General features: G+C 35.3%; 1 long non-coding RNA gene and 1 pseudogene across 2 annotated transcripts; both read right to left on the minus strand.

Annotated features, from left to right (window-relative positions):
* Positions 1 to 863: 863 nt before the first annotated feature.
* On the minus strand, positions 864 to 4,450 carry LOC145801027 (uncharacterized). Of its 2 annotated transcripts, none has more exons than XR_014341839.1 (7): positions 3,867 to 4,450; positions 3,305 to 3,384; positions 3,090 to 3,174; positions 2,186 to 2,267; positions 2,037 to 2,104; positions 1,864 to 1,944; positions 864 to 1,295 (listed from the first exon to the last, which is right to left on the minus strand). It is a non-coding gene; the product is annotated as an uncharacterized LOC145801027 (long non-coding RNA). The 2 variants fall into 2 exon arrangements; XR_014341840.1 differs by having other exon boundaries at positions 3,305 to 3,393.
* A 24-nt stretch (positions 4,451 to 4,474) lies between these two features.
* Positions 4,475 to 10,195, minus strand: LOC114256936 (NADPH--cytochrome P450 reductase 1-like; annotated as a pseudogene).
* Between the last annotated feature and the right edge of the window lie 7,889 nt (positions 10,196 to 18,084).

The following is an 18,084-nucleotide window of genomic DNA, read 5'->3' on the forward strand; positions in this document are numbered from 1 at the left end:
TGGATCAGCTTCTTGCACCATCCATTCTCTGAAATTGATTGCTGAAGGAGGGGTCTTAGAGAGGAAGATTTCTTTAAGATTTTTCACTATCCCGTTGTTAAATGGGTTTCCTTCTCGTCATAATGATAACAAAAGTTCTCATAAGTTGTCTGTAAATATGCAACGATCAGTAGAGAATATTACATTCTTTAGCAAAAGAGTAAAGCGTAAATAAACACTACAAGAATTAACACTTTTGGCAACAAAAAAATTGGTCGCTAAAAGTCTATTTTTGGTCGGCAAAAGTTATTCGCGACCAATTTTTTTTGTCGCTAGTTTGGTCGCCAATTGAGAGTCGGCAAAAGTAATTCGCGACCAAAATTTTCGTTGGTCGGAAAAAGTTACATTTGCCGACTAAATTTTTGGTCGCTAAATATTTATTTACTGCGACTAATCCATTTTGTCGCTAAAACATTTTGGTCGCAAAAAGTTGCCTTTTGCCGACCAAATTTCTTAGTCGCCAATTGTCACATTCCACGACCAAAATTAGTTTGGTCGCCAATTGTAACATTTCGCGACCAAAAATTTTGGTCGCCAATTGTGACATTTTGCGACCAAAATTAATTTGGTCGCCAATTGTGGCATTTCGCGACCAAAAATTTTGGTCGCAAATTGTGACATTTCACGACCAAAATTAGTTTGGTCGCCAATTGTCACATTCCGCGACTAAAAATTTTGGTCGCCAATTGTCACATTTGGTCGCCAACATCCAACAAAATAAACCTGTAATTTATAATAATTCATCCAATTTATTCAATATAATCTGTAATTTGCAAAAATCATTCAAACCAACAAATAAATTGAATCATGAACATTCAACAAAATACATAGATCAACCATTTCTGAACCTGTTTAATTAAAATCAGCAACTATTATAAGTTTTCATCCACAAATAATTCCAAACTACATATTTCATCTAACATAAAAATTTAAGACATAACAAATACTTGTTATTATGTTTAAAATTTTTATCCATGTACATCAACCGAAAAATATAACTAGTAGTCTACTAAATATTTTCTATACACACCCATCCAAAAATATAACTACTAGTGTATCCAAAAATATAAGTACTAGTCTACCCTTTTTCTACCCATATCGAATCTCTTGGACTGATAGTCAGTGCAGTTTGAACAGGAAACAAGTTCTCTGTAAGTGCTGGATGCAGGAAACCATCCTTCCAAATCATACTTCTTTGCAGCTGCATCATTCAAAGCACCAGAAACAATAGCCACAATTTGATAGGATAGTTTTAGCTGCAATAGAGAGAATTATGTCATACTTGTAGGAAAGAAAAATGCATAATTAAATAGAGAAAAATCAATTTGTCATCAGCAGGAGCCCATATATAGGACCCTCGAAATATAGATATGGCGTCAAGTGGCAGACTTTTTAGCATTAACCAAACAAAACAACCAATTCCAAAATCACTCATCTTACATGACATTACAAAACCTGGCAAGATAATCTATATGAGTACTATAAGAAACATTATCAACCATCTCCAGATTAAAAAAAAAATGAATATAACGAAGAAATAAAGCTGGTTTAAAGCTTGTAGTTTATGTTGCTCATATTGATTTCTTCTGCCTTCCTTCCTTAGCTGCTTGAGAAAAACGTCATCAACAATACATTCAATGATATCCGTGCATACCATAAATAACATGTTCAACTTGTTTGCCTCTTTCTTTTTCTTTTTTTTTTTCCTTTTTGATTAATTAAATTCGAAGCATGCATAAGTTAAAACTTTTATAAGTGAAACATGTTTGCTTTTTAAAAATGAAGAATCCCAGGTTACATGGATAACTGAGAAACGTCAAGTACCTGAAGCAATTCCTTCTCATGAGAGGCCTTCCATTGTCGAAATTGCTCTGCCTCTTGTTTTATCTTATGCTGCAATTGAACCTACAAATGAAAGGGAAAATTAGTATGACGGATCCTAAAGTCATATAATAAATAACAGCTTCAGTGACAAAAATTGGGAACTCGTTTCATACCAGTCGGAGAATTTGATGAGATCTGGAACTCGTTTCATTCAGAGAGGTCTCCCCTATTTGTCTTTGAGCTGCACGAACGCAATGCACTGAATAGACTTACAATATCATCCAAGAAAACAGGACTACTATGACCAATTGACGACACTTACCTTCACAAAAAGAGAGGAGCTCCTTTAGATGGTCCCAGTCCCTCAAAATCTCCTCTGTAAGTTTCTCGACAATGGCTCCTCTCTGCAGAAGAGAGAAGAGACTAGCTAAAGATGTTTGTGAAAATTCAGATTAATGTCATTTGTATTCACATCAAGTACAATATTCACCTCTGGATCATCAAGTCTTTATAAAATTACAAAGTCAGAGATGTGGTGTGTGCACCATCAAAAAGTTAGAAAACATGTGAAAAAAGCTATTATTAAACAAGAATGTTAATGCTGATCACCTAAAATACAGAATAGAAGGGCCATCTAATACAACCAAAAAAGAAAAAAGAAAAAAAAGGTAGACATTGAAAATCACAAATTTTAAGTGTTCATTGCATCCACTCGGAACAATAAAATCTTACTAGTTATAGATTTAAAAGGGTATGAATTGACAAAAACTCCAAATACCTCAGTCAGTTTAACAGATATTAGATCAATGAAAAATTACCATCTCAAACCTTAACATAGCAAAACCAGAATGAAACACAGACATATTGTTGTATCAAGTTCCCAACCAACAGCTGCGGCAGCAATCTCCATGCCAATGTAACCACCAACAACAACAACCACCTTCTGTGCTTTCTCTTATAAAATGAAAACCAGTGTGTGACAAAATCCCCTCTACAGATCCTAATTTAAAAAAATAAAAAATAAAAATCTAGCTATTTTCAAAAGCAACTCATAGCATTTGCCATTCGGTTATCATTAAATACAACTTAACAAGCTTGTGCATGTAGAGTTTTACGACAGAAACATTAGCTTCATCACCATATTATTAACCTGAAGAAAGTAGAATTAAGTTGACAACCAAAATATGATAAATAGATAAATGATAAGTGTAACAAACGAAAATTACCAGTGATAATATCAGTGAATCGGCATCTGCAACATCCCGAATATAGTGAACACCGGGTAAGTTTCTGCCAATCTTCTCTAGAAATCTGAAGCCAAGGAGACAAGCCTTTAATGGATTAAAGGAATGAGGCTTGTGACTCCCTTTCCATGTTTTCAAGTTGAGTGTAGTAAAGGAATTCTCGTAAGAGCAGCTTTAAAGGGAATAGGGGTGAAAACCTTCATAGGAGTGGAAGGACTTTAATTCCATCTTCTTGCTTTCCACATTTACCCACATCATGCAAATCTTCAAACTCAACCTACAGTTCCTTCAATAAACATTTTGCAAATTCACATCAACTAACCCATGAGCCGCCTAGATACAAGTTAAACAACAGAACATCCAAGGTTTTGCATATTTTCTACATGATCTGTTTATTGTCCTTAAATTGATCAGCAATGGGAATAATGGAAGTGAAAAACTTCAGTTATTTGATTAAGATTTTCACTTCCATTATTTGATTAAGAAGATACAGAAAAGTCATGTCATTGCTCTATTTTTTTATTATTATTATTACTAAAAAAAGAAAAAGAATATAAGATCTTTCTTTGGAACACAATAGTAGTAGTGGCCAGCGAGGGAGCGAGGACAAGTTCATTCTTCACCTTTACTTTAAAAAATAAATCAATGTAAAATGAAAAGAGAATAAGCAATTTGACAACTGAATATAAAAGAAATGCATGTAGTGGCTCATAGGATAACAAAGAATTAGTTAAGCAGTTGCTATACTAGAAACCTCACCTTCAGAGGAACTAGATTTTGTACAGACCGGTCTCCATATAGGAGTAACTGTTTTTTGCTTTTTCCAATCCATAACACTTTGCCTATCTTTTGCACCAGCCATTTTCCACTTATAGTTCAGACTATGATGAAAACTGCATTCCTGCACAAGAGTTAGCAGCAACAATTAAGCTAACAGCAACTTGAATAAGCTTAACCTCACCTATTATGAGCCCTATCAAAGCAATAGTTTGGTAGCCAAAACTGACAACAGGACCATATGGCTTCAAAAGCATTCTTTTCAAACAGGTTTTTCTTTTCCTTTTTCTGAAATATGTTACATGATTCCCAAAAAGAAAACACCTCTATCTTTTTTTTCAAGCTTAAGATAAACAAATATGTTTGAAGGTCAACATCCTCAGTATACTAGAACCAATGCAGGTCCTCCTCATCTGGGCATTTGGGGAAAAGGGAATTGAAAGTCCATTGGTAGCATGGAGAAGCTTGTTCTTAACAAGATTAATTCTTCCTTGAACCATTTATGGGATTTGTAGACAATTTATGTTATTGTTGTTTCATACAAAAATATCTAGCTTCTCTTTTGATGTACAAAGATAAATTTATAGTATCTAAAGAGTCTGTCAACAAAAAGAAAGGCATTGTAAGAAAAACATACAATAGAGTCCACTAATACCTCCTCAGCATCCTCATTATCATATATCGAGTATCTAAATGCTTGGCTAAGATTATTTGCTAAAGCTGCTACATCAAAATCTGTCATGAAGATCATCCTTATCACTATCCCTTGTCCTATCTTGCAATGCAGTTGGGCGCCTGTACATCAAAAAGAAAGAAAATAAATAATTATCAGGAAGTAAAACAGGCCAACAAATATTGGGAGCAGGCTACAAAAGGGAACAAACACAGAAAATACAACGATGGTGGGGATTTTTTTAGTTTAGTAATGTGGGATATCAAAATTTTACTACTGAATCTTGCCAATAGCCATGTCCCCTTCCCTCTTATGCTACTTTTATGATAAAGTGCAATGAACCTCAAATATTTTGGATGCAAAAAGTAGCAACCAGATGGGCTGAGTTTCATCAGAGCAACAAGCATCATCATGTACTGTGCACTGACATCCTAATCACACTATGCATTAAAACACAATCATAAGCATACCCGCAAGCCCATCTGTAGACATTTTCCACAATATTACGCTCCTGCAAAACAGTAGCTTGCCAATCATTCCATTCGCTATTTTCCTGGAAAGCACAAGTGAGATTTTATCTCAGTCGAGAGATGTGTCCTCCATTCAACAGAACAAACAAAAGTATACTTGCTCAGTTTAGCCAACATAAGAAAATTCAATCTCTCTATCATACCAATGTTAGATTCAAGATACAGGAGAACCACTTCAAGCAGGCTTTTACAAGAACCAATTGTAATGAAAATAAGGAAATTGAGACCTTATGAAGTGAGTCATACTTAATTGACAATCAACAATAATCATTTGGATATTAATATACCCCTGTTATAGTCGCATTAGGAGGGAGTAAAAAATCAAGATGATGAACATATGAATTTTGTGATCATGTAGCTTACAGAAAATTGATGTCTTCCAGGGTCGTCAGTATCATCTAGATATGAAGATGTATCACATAATACGATCCAGATCTATGTCATTTCAATATGTATCTTTCTCACATATTGTAGGTACAACTACATTGCTAATACGGTGATCATGATCCTGATATAAAAACTTATTTTTCTGTAAGTAGAACATACATGACTACCCAGAAATCATGATCCTGATCCTGATCCTGATCCATACAATAATTTAATACTAAGAATAAATTAAACACAATCACCAACCTCTTGGTCAAGGCATTCAAATTTCCACACACTCTCACCCTCGTCCGTTATTTCATTCCACCACCTCAAACCAACCAAGATACGCCCGCTCGCATTCTTGACTACCCAGAAATCAAGAGCAGCAAGAAGAACAGTGACCACAAAAATGATGACAAAGCTATCAACAAAGAGAGCTGAAAGTTTGTAAAATGCCAAAGTTCCTGCCTGCCAAATCAACTAATTGTGATATTACAAAGAAAAATGGAATTACAATGTACACTAGTAAAAGACATAATTAAATAACCCATACCTTGAAGAGCACATGAAAGAAACATATTTGCGGGTTGGCATACACTATTGGAAATTTTACATTTAGTGGCGTTTAAAAAACGCCGCTATTGGTGTAAGAAACGCCGCTAATTCTTTTTGTGACGTTTTGTACTAAACGTCGAAGATGCGGCCGTCGCCATAGCATTATGACGCTTTAAAAACGTCGCTAGAATTATCCAATATTTAGCGACGTTTAAAAAACGCCGTGATAGATTTTTTCCTATTTTAAAAATGACCATTGACACTGTAGTGGCGTTTTGGAAAAACGCCGTTATAGCTTCTTTTTTTTTTTATTTTTAAATTGTGCTAATTTTTTTAGATTTAACTAAAAAACATAACTGTAATATAGCTGAAAAATAACAATAATATGGATAAAACTTTACTGCTATTTTAATATATTGACTACATTTAAGCAAACATTACATGACTATTTCTAAACCAAAATCAAACAACAAACGCAACCAAAAAATAAAAGGAAAAAATATGTAAGCTGGGTGTACCATTTTTTTATTTTTGGTCATGCCAATTCACGTGAGATTGTATCGGAACTTCCTTTATCCTCTTTCACAGCAACAGAATGTGTTGCCTCATAATATTGTTCTTCTGGTACTTCTCTTGAAGTCCCCACATTGTTTTGCAATCGCACTGACCTTGAACTGCCCTCACTACTCTGTTTCTGTGATAGCACTTCCCTGGAGGAAGTGCCCTCCTGAGTTCTTCATCTCTTCATTCAACTTCTTCCCCAAGTGAACTTCTCTAAAAGACTCAGTCTCTCTTTCATGTTCCAAATCAGGGATTCCCTCCCTCTCTCTCACTTCATTTGAATCAGGACTACTAGCAACTGACCCAAAATCTCAAGAAGGCTTAGCAGATTGGAAATGAGTAATATCTAGGCTGTGGTATTATTCACCTTGAGGAGGATGAAATTGAGTAATATCTAGGCTGCAAGCGTGGGGCAACTGATGCGAAGAAAACACCAAGTGGAGGCTTGGCTGATGAGAATTCTGCCATAATCTCAAGAAGGCTTCACTGACTTGCAACTGCCCATTGTGCATATTCATCCTGTAGATAGGAAAGATAGCGTTAAAAACTATGATGGATGAACCACTTTATTATGAAAACTCTGAACCAAAAAATTGCAAACCTTTTCAGCAGGAGATGCAAGATGCCTCAATCGCTCGGCTTCACTTGGATCAGAAGCATGAGCAGCCAGGACAAGTAATGCAGACTGGAAAACACATACATTTAACAAATTAGTTAATGAGAGTTCACATATATAATATTATGAGCAACACATAACTAAACAAACAATGGCCCTACCTTCTTCGGAAAGCTCAAAAGATCCGCATATCGAGTCAGTGCCGTTCTTATGGTGCATGCAGGGAAAGGAGGCAGCAATGAGCTACCACCAAGTGGAGTGCCATCCTCTTTATCGGTGTGAATGGAGAAATTTGTATCTGGTGATAAATCCATTAACCTTTCAGCTTCCTCCACAATGTCAATCACATTCTCACAGTACACGCCGACATGGTCCCCAGTTTCATATCTGTGGACAAAGGAAGTGAAGAAAGATAAATGAACAAAGTTGATTCATCATTAAATGCATGCCTTTTCTAATCCAATTTGTTTTAAATTTAAAGAGCAGGCATTTTCCATTTAAAGCTAAAGCAAAATCCAGTTGACAATTTGCTTACCAAAAATAAATAATAGTAGTAAGTCGACAGAATTTGTCATCACCTTATTCCAAATATACATCCATAATTAAGTGAATTAGAATTGCAACTTACACAAGTCCAGTTCCAGCAATGTCAAATTCTAGATGGGTGCAAGATCGATCAGAGGCAGCAGTATGAAGCTCCTTTTTCACAGCCACATTAGACCTTAATTCCAAGATAAAATATTTGTTAGGTTACAGAAGCAAAAGCGTATAATTAACTGGCAACAGAAAAATTCAGGATTTAAAACATTCTTTTGGTACGTGCATGGATGTTGTGCATCATGAACAGCATGACCATTTGACATACTCATGCTCTTGTCCAATATTGATGCATCTGTGCCGTCATGATATACCACACGATATTCCAAGACAGCAGTGGTGTAAGGAGTTGCAACAGTTGAACTGTCATCATCCTTAAGCAACTGATCTAACTCTCGCCAAAGTAATTCCCGCCTACATTAGCAGCAGTAACTAAGCTTTTATTTCTATATATCTTAAAGAAGTTGCAAAAATATATATGCTATGAGTTCCAGGTAATGATTCATGTTCTTAATACCATGCAGCAAAGTCATCTTCCATGCATTGATCATCATCTCCAAGACCCACTGGAACAAGACGCTTTCCACCTGTAAATGATAAACATAATCATGAGCAAAACAGAAATAAACACTAATTCAAGGTAACAAGAGCACGATTGGAAGAGACAATGACACTTTACCCATCACCTAAAGGAATATAATTTCTCCATTAATATTTCAATAAGTCATCTTTTCACTCTTTGTTTATTTGCAAATGTAAAGCCCACTTCAATAGAGTTATATGGCATGGTACTCAATTCTCTTGGCAATCACAACAATGGGATGGATGTAAATTGGAGTATGTCCTAGAGTGAAGTCACTTACACAAACCTCCACACAACCAAACAAGACCGTCATTTTTTTGACTAGCAACAAATTGTTTATTTCTGTACTATCTTAGCTATGCAAATAGTACAGTAAACATGTATATTTGCCTATGATAACAGAAATTACAAGAAACTGGGACTAAAATATTATTACAACGCATGTTTCAAACAGAAGGCAATAGCATGCATGGTTAGGACTAAATACAATGGTAACATTCAACAATTTATAGAGATGCAAGACACCACAATTTATCCAAAAAATTTAACGGTAATCAACAGAAGCAAATAAGTACTGCTATAACTTTTCCCATGTCCAATCCACAGTTTAGCATTCACTCCTCAAGTATAGTAACTTTTGTTCAAATTCCAACAAATTGATACAAAAGGTCACTAGAGGAGAACAAAACAGGGATTCAAAACATACCCTCCTCATCAAGGACCTCATCCACGATCTTTGCTATCTGTTTCCCAATAACACAACCACAAATACAAAATTTTAGTTAAGAAATACACTGCATACACACATAATATATACGTGAAATTGACCAAAACATGAAATGAAATGAAATCCAGACCTTGTTGAAATGCTCATATTGCCTGTTGCCAAGGCCAAACACTCCGTACGAAAGATTAAGCCATTTCTCTCTCCCTTTACCCTATAGGCAGTCATATAACACGCCATGAAACCCAAATCTCACTTGGTAGAAGAACCATAGTAACAATAAAAATTAGAAATTAATCAAAATTTACCTCTGAAAACCATTTATAGAACCTTGTAGAATTGTCAGTTGGCTCACCATCTCCATATCTATACCATAACAAACAAATAAATTAAATACAATGTTATATACCAACAATACACGAGTATGTATATATGTATGTATGTGATGTGAAGTAAAAACTCACGTAGCTAAAAAGAAAAATGCCACAGTTTCTTTCTTCAATTTCTCCTCATATTCTTCATCAGTGGCGGCATAATCATCCTATCAACCATTCATTCAATCAATAATCAACCCTAAAATTAAATTTTAAACAATTACATCAAAAAAAAGGAGCAAAAAAAGTCAAACTCACCATATCAATTACTTTAAAGCTTGCCTTTTCGTATCTCGCTTTACCTTCCTCAGCAAGTGCCTGAAAAGTTGAAAAAAACAGCAATCGAATCAGTCAAAGTAATTCAATGAATCCCAACCTGTTTGAGGAAGTGGTGGTGGTGGTGAATATGAATTCATATATAAATATGATGATGATTCAGGTCCTGCCTAATGAGAAGTCCTTGGATCACAACTTACAAACTGAATGAGAGGCGAAGATCTCTTCATATAATACATTTGAGTATTTGAATTCACTCCATATGAATCCCAAGCAGTTTGTGGAGGTGAGTTCAACCCATACGAACCCCAAGTTGTTTGAGGAGGTGAGTTGAGTATTTGAATTCACTCCAAATGAATCCCAAGCAGTTTGTGGAGGTGAGTTCAACCCATACGAACCCCAAGTTGTTTGAGGAGGTGGGCATACTCCATATGGTCCTTCACCCCAACCCATCTGAGGAGATGGGTTCACCCCACATGGCCCCCAACCTGTTTAAGGAAGTGGTGGTGGTGGTGAATACGAAGGTTCTTCTTTAATTTCTGGACTACGATGTATATGAATATGACCCCGTGAAGAACCCAGTTCAGAATCAAACCCAGAAGACAAATCCAATGGGGACTAAACTGGGTGTACCATTTTTTTAAAATAGAAAAAACAACGGGATCAAAAGGCTTATCACTTTTATTAGTTTCAGTGTCACCCCTGATTTGATTAAAATACACACGAAAATTATTGAGGCAAGAAACTTACAGTGCACTGCCCTGAAATGATTTTAGACACGTGACTTAGTTTGAGGTGTTTCTCCTCTTTCCCTGTGAACCATATTAGTACAGATTCATCCTGAAAGCAATAACACCACAGGTTCTAATTCTAAATAATTCTAGCAGTCAAACTCTACTTTCAGTGAATTGCAAATGAATGAAGTTATTGTTTGACAATAACACAACTAATGGCAGGTAATTGAGTATTAAAGTAAGCATATACATAAGACAATTATATATAGGAGGAAATATGTGTATCCTGTATTACATACAGTCAAAATGAAAATAAAACAACACAATTCATCAAGCATTCGCATTCAATTTTCTGACAAGCCAGTTTAGGGGGAGTGATTCAACAACCTATTTTGCAATTAGGCAAGGAAATAAGGTGTTAAATAGTGGGAGTGAAAGCACAACAAGTTCACATGACTTGTGAGCATAAATATTATTTGGCACGATAGAATGTGATTACCTATAGGTGCACCTATGTCATATATTTCCTGTAGTGATAGTTTTCCCCTGCATGCTGAGCACAGAAGTAAGGCAAAAATAAGCAATTAAAAAAATATCATAAAGTTCATACCCATTGCTAACAGAAGGGTCTAGGAGAGGTAATAAGAAAGCAACCATCTCCCCATTTAAATTATAAAATAAGAAAATCCATTCACAATAGATAGTTGTTATAGTCCATCGAAACAACCCACTTTAATGTAATGAAAAATCCAGTCCTTTGGACAGTGTAATTATTTTCTCAATACGAGTAAACAAAAAAAGCACCATTTTCCTTTAACTTGTCCCAAAAAAAAAAAAAAAAAAAAACATTTCCCTGTTTCCATCTCCTACACCACCATGCAAATCCGAAACCTAATTTATTGGCATGACAAGCTGATAGCCCATGCAAATGGAAAAGTAAATCTAAATATCCTTGGCTGAACTGCAATAAAGCAAGAGATGATCCACAAGTTCTTAATAAAAAAAGAAAAGTTTGGTCAAGTTCCACCAATTCTTAATTACACTAACAAATAAAACATTTATTCAAAATCATCCAAATCATCTAGACATTTATCCACAACTCACTCAGCCCACATGGTACTCTCGGTAGCCAAACATCTAAATCAAGCCACCATCTAAACAGTGTAATCCACATTAGAAAAGAACCACGCATTTATATGAAAAAGACCATAATCAAACCTATAAAATGATAATATAAAGAAGTGATGTAGAAATAAAACTCTCCAAAAGCCAAACATCATTAATTTGCCCAAGAATGTTATCAAAACAAATTGCATGACCATCTCTCACTTTGCCATTAGATTACCTGCAATATGAGGTTCCAGTACATATCCCACCCTCCTGACCACACAACACACTGACAACTCAGTTGTTATTATTAATTGCAATGGATTATATCTAGAAACTGATTGATGAACTTTTCACCCTCCACTCTCCTATAAAAGAATGTTGCAGAAAATGCCCATAGACTACCACCTAAAGTCACGGTCTACAAGTATAACAAGAATTTGAATAAAGAACATAAAGAAACACTCGCCGATAATGATACAACTTACAAGTTCACAAATCAAATCTAGTGGAGCTATTCATAGTGGAAAACCAGCACCATTTGTTTTCTTTTTTTCACAACAACTTAGAAAAGTGCCATCGCGGAGGTTGAAAAAGCTAGGTACTTCCTAAAATTCATATCCACTGCTATTTCTGTTTTTTAACATTGCGATCTCAAATTTCTCATGCAATATAACATAATTGTAATCCCAAATTTTCGACATTGCACACAGTTAAAAAAAAAATTAAAAAAAAAAAACTAAAAATCAATTACTATCCCAATCCTTTCTGAATCACAAACATTTCAAGACTGCATTCCCATTAAAGACATGTATTACAGGACAATGATAATGCAATTCAGATCTGTAATATACAACGTTGAATTCATCACAAACGAAGATCGAAATACATAAGAAATGGCATACATAACCAGATTTGCCATCAATTATCACCGATCGATACATATCCAATGAATTTGCAGAAAATGAATTCACGCGAATTCGTGCATTGATATAAATAACACGATAGTGTACACACACAGAGAGAGAGAGAGCAGTGGAGGTGATTGAAGTTACCGGGTTCAGATCCATGAGAAAGGAAGAAGAATTTACAGAAACCAAACGCAGCTGCTCTCTTTGTTATGTTATGCGCCTCTCACAGGCTAATTTGGCACCAAATATAACAGGGACCTGTTTCAATGTCGTTGGGTACCCAAAATCATCGTATTTACTAAAGCTGATGATGATGATGGTGGCTGTGGTGGTAGAAACCCTAGACTTCGGTGACCCAATCGAAGCACAGTGTCGCGATTCACAATCGGAAACCCTACCTTGCGAGTGGGAGGATTGCGACTTGAAGACACTGAGAGAGAATGGGGGAGAGGCAGAAATCGAGGCCAGCGTCGGGAGCGAGCGCAAGAGAGAGGGTAGGAAAGAAGAACAGAGAGGGAGAGAGAGACAGAGAGGGAATGGGAGGAGACAAGTTAAACAATGCATCAACAGTGCGTGAAGTAGAAAATTGCCCCAATCTGGAATTATTTTTCTGAAATTCAATTCCCGCCCCACGTTTCAAATTTCCCCCAAACTTTTGGCGACCAAATTCTCAAATTAGTCGCAAAAATAGGTTCTTTTGCCGACAAATTTTTTTAGTCACCAAATCTCAATCAACGGCGACTAAAATATTAGTCGCTAAAAGTATTAATTTGGCGACTAATTTTTTTTGGTTGCTGAAAATAAGCTTTTCGCGACCAAATTTTTGGTCGCCAAAAAATATGTGACCTTCCGCGACCAAATTTGTAGTTGGTCGGCAAAAGTATACCACTTTCTGCGACCAACATATTTTTTGGTCGCCAAAATATAACCTTCTGCGACCAATAAAATTTGGTCGCCAAAATTAATGATCATTCGCGACTAATTAATATTTGGTCGCCAAACGTCATTTTTTTGCGACTAAAATTTTTTTGGTCGGTAAAAGTGGTCGCAAAATGTGTAAATTCTTGTAGTGAAACATCATGTATATAAACAAAACAAGTAACATTGTGAAATACGTTATCATGCATTTTGTGATTTTTAGCATGTCAAATTGAGGCATGTCATCATTTAATTTTTTCTAGAAGTTCGTAGACAATGCTATCAATGATCTATTTTCAAAACATACATCACTTAGAAAAATATGGATGTCTATTCACCATGAATTGTTAGAAATGGTTGGAAAAATTCTGGGTAAAACCAAAATTTTTTCCTAAGTTTGGTCTATTTTTTAGGTGGGACCCCTGCGCCAAAATTGGCGGGTCAAAGTGGTAACGCTGCAACGCCGTAACGCCCCAACTTCTGGGCTACTAATAAATCAAATCAATCTCAAATTTATAATTGCAAATAACTCATAATCTCAAATATACAAATCGTCTCCATAAATAATTAACTCAAATGTCTCCAAAACATAAATTATACAAATTTCCAAAAATAATATATAGTTGTGGACTAAAAAAAAAATCTCCAACTCAAATAATCTTTTTAGATGCTTCAACCCCAATCGCCACTAAATTTGCTCCACGCCTGAAAAATAAATTAATTCGGGAAGTATACAATACAACAGGAATAAGAAGGCTCGGACAGAAAATAAATCAACAGAGATCCAACAATTACACAACCTATTTGATTCGATAATCAAGCAATTTACCAAATTACATAAACAAGTCAACTCGACATATAATAATTTATCCAGAGCCAAATACACGGTCCTACTTAGTACATGACCAGTAATCGGCCTCACCCACCTCACCCAAGCACAACCGCTTATCTGGGCTATTGGTGCAAGCTATTGGCAAGGTCTACTCGATCCATGTACGAAGCATTCCATGTCATTTAGCTAGACAAATCAACACTGACTACACAAAACAACTTCATAGAATTTATCAAATGACCAGAGTACTCAAACGTGTCAATAGAATGATTTCACAGGATTTATCAAATGATCCCAATAATCAAGAAGATTACAAATTGGAAGTAATTAAAATAAACTCTTTGCAAAGAGATTTAAAGAAATCATATTGTATACCACCGAATTACCTCAAATCAATCTTCTCCATCTCCAACACTCGAATCTCGATATTTCTCCATAAATCTCCAAAGTGGCATAAGGTATGTAAGGTTTCACAAAATCTACAACTTTCCTCCTTTACGAAAATGCTTACACTCACTCTATACACTCTTAATCTAAACTCAAAATTTCTATAATTTAAGAGAGGACAATATGAGAGAGATAGAGATATGGATGGACCAAGAAGAAGAATGATAGAAATGGTTGAGAGGTGAGCTCAATTTATAGGCAAGGATACTTGGGACAAAAGAAAAGGAAAAATAATAAAATAAAGTTTACTTGGTGGGCAAGAATGGAGTGTACTTAGAGAAAAAGAAAAATAACTTTCCTTGGAGACAAAGTAACTTGGAGTCTAAAGAATAGAGAGTGATTAGGGGACTTAATTATGTGATTAGACAAGATTTAGTTAGCCTCTAGTTGGAATGGAACTAGGTTGGGGACAAAATCCCTAGATTTAGGGATACTTGGTACTTTTGCTTCTAGAATGCCATGATTACAAGTCTTGAAAATTGGCCTCTCACGCTCTCCTAGGTTGGCCGGCCATGGGAAAAGGAAATGGGGAATATTTTATTCAATATATGAGTACTATGGATATATTCCCAATGTATATATAGATCCACAAATTGATTTGGTGGTACTATAGTATAAAAAGTACATGTACTAGTTTGGGGCAAATCTTGAAATTAATAAAAGAAGTGAGGCTTGGAATTTAACTCATGTAAAATAAAATAAAATAGAAAACCTAAGAGATGAATAAAATACTGATAACAATGAGGTGGTGCTAAAAAGAGACAAAACAAATAGAGAAAATAAATTAGATCATCATCTAATAATCTCACCACCAAACTACCACCTATATTTCTCATTAAAATATTAATAGCTCAAGAATACGGGGTTTTACAAACGCGTTCTATGTTGCATTGTGATTCAAGTGGTATATTTGGTTGCTTAAAACCATTATCGAGTGAATGGGAAATTGAAGCCAAAGTATGCTCCATGGAAATGGAGTTTTGGTAGAAATTCCTTATGGTTGGAAAATGGCTTGTCCCATATTGATTTGGTGAGAAGTTTTGAATGGGTTTATAAGGCATAGGATTGGAACTTGGGGTGTGCCCCAAGAGGTACCAAAGTTTTGTAGAGAGGGAGTTATGGGCAAAATGGGCTAGACCCATTGGACCCAAAAAATACCACGCACGCCGCCGTCCGTTCGGTCGGGCGGGCTAGGCTTGGGCGCGAGTGCATGGTGTGTGGTTGGGTTGGGTTTGTTTGGCCCAATACTAATCTTTTTGGACCAAAAACATTTGAGTTTATCTTATTTATTTTGAAATAAAATTTGTCCATTTTTATTTCAAAATTCTGGGTTGCAATTAAATTCAAATTTTGTAATGCACCTCTCTACAAAATTCTGTCCAAACTGAATACAGATTTCAAATCTGTTTAATTTTCAAATTCAAATAGATTCGGTTATCTATCCAATTCAAAACCCAACAGGTATAGTACCTGTTCAAACAGGTTGCACCTGTTTAATTCAAAACCTGTAGCCACCAATATATCTATAAATAGACTAGTTCCCCATTTGGATTTCTACTCCATTTTTTCATCCATCTTTGCTGCAATTCATCTCTGCATTTTGCTGTATTTATTCCATTATTATTCTGTGAGAAAGAGTGTATATATTCTGAAAGCACCATGGAGATGACGAATCTGTCTTAAGGACATAGTGTCGAACACTGGACTTGATCAGAATAATATTCAAGATATTAATCAAGTTAATTATTTATTTATTTTCTATTTTTATTATTTATTTAAATTAGATTTTAATTTTGTTTTTGTAACAAAATAAAATCTGTTTTTATTTATTTAATTCTATTTCTAGTTTGATTTTTGTAATCAAACATTCTCTCTCCTTTCCTATTTTTCTTTTATATTCTATTTGTCGTTTAGTACCCAAACATAATTAATTAATTTAATTACAGTGAAGATTGTCCAACAATCTTAAGACAGTTTATTTTTGGTGTCTTCATTGTATTTAATTTTCTGTGTTTTCAAAGTGATATTTTGGTTGAAAAATACAAATAGTATTTATAAACTATTTGACAGATTGTAGTAATATACTGTTTATTTTCTTTGACAACTAGTAGTAATATACTGGTGTCATTAACAATTGCAAAATATTATTTGTGTTACAGGAAATTATTGTGGTATTTTATTTTTTTAGTTTTAGTAACAAGAAAAATAAAATTATTTTGTGTTATAATTTATTTTCTGGTTTTAGTAACTAGAAAATTAATTTGTGTTTTTATTTTTTCTGATTTTTGTAATCAGAGATTATGGCTACTGCAACTGAAACTGCAACTGGAAGTGGTACTCTAATTGTTACACAAACTCCGGTCCCTATCCAGAACCATGTTCAAGTACCAATAAATCATGGAGAAAAACCGAAAAAATTTAACGGTACTGAGTTTAAGAGATGGCAGCAGAAGATGCTGTTCTATCTTACAATTCTTAATTTGGCCCGGTTTCTCCATGAAGAGGCTCCAGCACTTAAAGAGGGTGAAAGTGATCGGCAAGTTGAAACATTCAGATTTCCTGTGCAGAAACTACATCCTTAATGACCTTGACAACATGTTGTATAATGTTTACAGTCCTCTGAAGTCAGCAAAAGAATTATGGGATTCTTTGGAGAAGAAATACAAGATAGAGGATGCCGGCATGAAGAAATTTGTTATCGGTAAATTTTTGGACTTTGTTATGGTAGACTCCCAAACGGTAATTTCTCAAGTTCAAAATTTTCAAATAATTTTGGATGATATTCATTCAAAAAGTTTGTCTCTTAGCGAGTCTTTCCAAGTCGCTGTTTTAGTGGAAAAGTTACCATCGGCTTGGAAAGATTTCAAAAATTATTTAAAACATAAACGCAAGGAGATGCCTATGGATGAATTGATTGTAAGATTGAGAATTGGGGAAGATAACCGAAAGGCTGAAAAGAGAAATGAGAAAAATCTCATTGAGTCTAAGGCTAATGTGGTTGAACAAGTTCATAAACCACATAACAAAAAGAGGAAGTTTACTGGAGATGGTCCTAAACAAGGCGACAACAATGGCAACAAAAAGTTCAAAGAAAAATGCTATAACTGTGGCAAGACTGGACATCGAGCTTCTGACTGCCGCCGCCCTAAGAAGGATCATGGAAGTACAAGCAAGAAGACCACCAATCAGGCCAATGTGACAAAATTAGATTACATCTCTGACGGGGTGAATGACATCAACCTCTCTGCTGTGGTGTCTGAGGCTAATTTGGTTGGAAATCCCAAGGAATGGTGGGTTGACACTGGGGCAACTCGTCATATTTATGCGGACAAGAAGATGTTCACTACCTACAATGAGGCTGCAAATGGTGAACAACTTTTCATGGGAAATTCT

Source organism: Camellia sinensis, chromosome 10 (assembly GCF_055761805.1).
Source record: "Camellia sinensis isolate YWXY chromosome 10, ASM5576180v1, whole genome shotgun sequence".
NCBI lineage: Eukaryota > Viridiplantae > Streptophyta > Magnoliopsida > Ericales > Theaceae > Camellia > Camellia sinensis.